Source organism: Ambystoma mexicanum, unplaced genomic scaffold (assembly GCF_040938575.1).
Source record: "Ambystoma mexicanum isolate Mex_15411 unplaced genomic scaffold, UKY_AmexF1_1 Mex_scaf10, whole genome shotgun sequence".
Classification (NCBI taxonomy): domain Eukaryota; kingdom Metazoa; phylum Chordata; class Amphibia; order Caudata; family Ambystomatidae; genus Ambystoma; species Ambystoma mexicanum.
The window spans coordinates 2,945,001-2,947,500 of NW_027182325.1; the positions used below are offsets into that span (position 1 = coordinate 2,945,001).

General features: G+C 47.0%; 6 non-coding genes and 3 pseudogenes across 6 annotated transcripts in view; all 9 read left to right on the forward strand.

Annotated features, from left to right (window-relative positions):
* Positions 1–96, forward strand: part of LOC138550538 (5S ribosomal RNA) — a 119-nt gene extending 23 nt beyond the window's left edge. The window contains exon 1 of the ribosomal RNA XR_011294288.1: positions 1–96. This exon is cut by the window's left edge and continues 23 nt beyond it. This is a non-coding gene — a ribosomal RNA (5S ribosomal RNA).
* Positions 97–189: 93 nt separating this feature from the next.
* LOC138541009 (5S ribosomal RNA) lies at positions 190–308 on the forward strand. Its single transcript, XR_011289029.1, has one exon. It is a non-coding gene; the product is annotated as a 5S ribosomal RNA (ribosomal RNA).
* A 106-nt stretch (positions 309–414) lies between these two features.
* Positions 415–523, forward strand: LOC138545250 (5S ribosomal RNA; annotated as a pseudogene).
* A 464-nt stretch (positions 524–987) lies between these two features.
* LOC138542093 (5S ribosomal RNA) lies at positions 988–1,106 on the forward strand. The gene has a single exon (XR_011290081.1). It is a non-coding gene; the product is annotated as a 5S ribosomal RNA (ribosomal RNA).
* A 106-nt stretch (positions 1,107–1,212) lies between these two features.
* On the forward strand, positions 1,213–1,331 carry LOC138540202 (5S ribosomal RNA). The gene has a single exon (XR_011288258.1). It is a non-coding gene; the product is annotated as a 5S ribosomal RNA (ribosomal RNA).
* Positions 1,332–1,437: 106 nt separating this feature from the next.
* Positions 1,438–1,556, forward strand: LOC138550539 (5S ribosomal RNA). Its single transcript, XR_011294289.1, has one exon. It is a non-coding gene; the product is annotated as a 5S ribosomal RNA (ribosomal RNA).
* Positions 1,557–1,662: 106 nt separating this feature from the next.
* LOC138545489 (5S ribosomal RNA) lies at positions 1,663–1,767 on the forward strand (annotated as a pseudogene).
* Positions 1,768–1,873: 106 nt separating this feature from the next.
* LOC138545252 (5S ribosomal RNA) lies at positions 1,874–1,982 on the forward strand (annotated as a pseudogene).
* Positions 1,983–2,445: 463 nt separating this feature from the next.
* The window catches only part of LOC138538960 (5S ribosomal RNA), a 119-nt gene continuing 64 nt past the window's right edge, over positions 2,446–2,500 (forward strand). The window contains exon 1 of the ribosomal RNA XR_011287041.1: positions 2,446–2,500. This exon is cut by the window's right edge and continues 64 nt beyond it. This is a non-coding gene — a ribosomal RNA (5S ribosomal RNA).

Sequence of the window (2,500 nt, forward strand, 5' to 3'; positions counted from 1 at the left end):
TGCGCCCGATCTCGTCTGATCTCGGAAGCTAAGCAGTGTCGGGCCTCGTTAGTACCTGGATGGGAGACCGCCTGGGAATACCAGGTGCTGTAGGCTTTTTTGTGCTCCAAGTTCAGGAAGTGAGCCATTTCTCAATTGCAAGGTCTAGCTGACTAGATGCTTAAAAGTACAAAACTCACTAGGCCCAGAGCCTACGGCCACACCACACTGATTGCGCCCGATCTCGTCTGATCTCGGAAGCTAAGCAGTGTCGGGCCTAGTTAGTACCTGGATGGGAGACCACCTGGGAATACCAGGTGCTTTAGGCTTTTTTGTGCTCCAAGTTCAGGAAGTGAGCCATTTCACAATTGCCTTTCAAAACTGCAAGGTCTAGCCGACTAGATGCTTAAAAGTACAAAACTCACTAGGCCCAGAGCCTACGGCCACACCACACTGAATGCGCCCGATCTCGGAAGCTAAGCAGGGTCAGGCCTAGTTAGTACCTGGATGGGAGACTGCCTGGGAATACCAGGTGCTGTAGGCTTTTTTGTGCTCCATGATTAGTAATTGCGCAACTTCTCAATTATTTTTCAAATTTGGTATGTTTCCAAAATAATTGTATCCCGTTTTATAGCGGAAATGTTGGACAACATCATGAGGGCTGGAGCTACCTTTTTACATAGAATTAGCATACAGGTAGTGTGTTCATGGGTAATAAATCGACTTTCACATGTAATGCAGTACAGAGAATATTGAGTCCTTCAAGAGGCATGAAAGAAAACCATTATTGTGTTGATTGTTCTCTCCACCTCCCTGCAACAGACACAGGATGGATGAATTAAAGTTATCCTACCAGACATAGGAGTCCTGAATGGGCCCACCAGTCTTATATATCTCGCCTGATCGAGCGCTGATCGAGCGATGAGCGTGGTATCATGTTGCAAGTGGCTGCATGGCTTAGCTTACTAAATGCAAATGCATAAGAGTAATATTCTTAGCATTCCTAGAGCCTACGGCCACACCACACTGAATGCACCCGATCTTGACTGATCTCGGAAGTTAAGCAGTGTCAGGCCTAGTTAGTACCTGGATGGGAGACCGCCTGGGAATACCAGGTGCTGTAGGCTTTTTTGTGCTCCAAGTTCAGGAAGTGAGCCCTTTCTCAATTGCCTTTTAAAACTGCAAGGTCTAGCCGACTAGATGCTTAAAAGTACAAAACTCACTAGGCCCAGAGCCTACGGCCACACCACACTGAATGTGCCTGATCTCGTCTGATCTCAGAAGCTAAGCAGTGTCGGGCCTAGTTAGTACCTGGATGGAAGACCGCCTGGGAATACCAGGTGCTGTAGGCTTTTTTGTACTCCAAGTTCAGGAAGTGAGCCATTTCTCAATTGCCTTTCAAAACTGCAAGGTCTAGCCGACTAGATGCTTAAAAGTACAAAACTCACAAGAACCAGAGCCTACGGCCACACCACACTGAATGCGCCCGATCTCGTCTGATCTCGGAAGCTAAGCAGTGTCGGGCCTCGTTAGTACCTGGATGGGAGACCGCCTGGGAATACCAGGTGCTGTAGGCTTTTTTGTGCTCCAAGTTCAGGAAGTGAGCCATTTCTCAATTGCCTTTCAAAATTGCAAGGTCTAGCTGACTAGATGCTTAAAAGTACAAAACTCACTAGGCCCAGAGCCTACGGCCACACCACACTGATTGCGCCCGAGGAAGCTAAGCAGTGTCGGGCCTAGTTAGTACCTGGATGGGAGACCACCTGGGAATACCAGGTGCTGTAGGCTTTTTTGTGCTCCAAGTTCAGGAAGTGAGCCATTTCACAATTGCCTTTCAAAACTGCAAGGTCTAGCCGACTAGATGCTTAAAAGTACAAAACTCACTAGGCCCAGAGCCTACGGCCACACCACACTGAATGCGCCCGATCTCGGAAGCTAAGCAGGGTCAGGCCTAGTTAGTACCTGGATGGGAGACTGCCTGGGAATACCAGGTGCTGTAGGCTTTTTTGTGCTCCATGATTAGTAATTGCGCAACTTCTCAATTATTTTTCAAATTTGGTATGTTTCCAAAATAATTGTATCCCGTTTTATAGCGGAAATGTTGGACAACATCATGAGGGCTGGAGCTACCTTTTTACATAGAATTAGCATACAGGTAGTGTGTTCATGGGTAATAAATCGACTTTCACATGTAATGCAGTACAGAGAATATTGAGTCCTTCAAGAGGCATGAAAGAAAACCATTATTGTGTTGATTGTTCTCTCCACCTCCCTGCAACAGACACAGGATGGATGAATTAAAGTTATCCTACCAGACATAGGAGTCCTGAATGGGCCCACCAGTCTTATATATCTCGCCTGATCGAGCCTGATCGAGCGATGAGCGTGGTATCATGTTGCAAGTGGCTGCATGGCTTAGCTTACTAAATGCAAATGCATAAGAGTAATATTCTTAGCATTCCTAGAGCCTACGGCCACACCACACTGAATGCACCCGATCTCGACTGATCTCGGAAGTTAA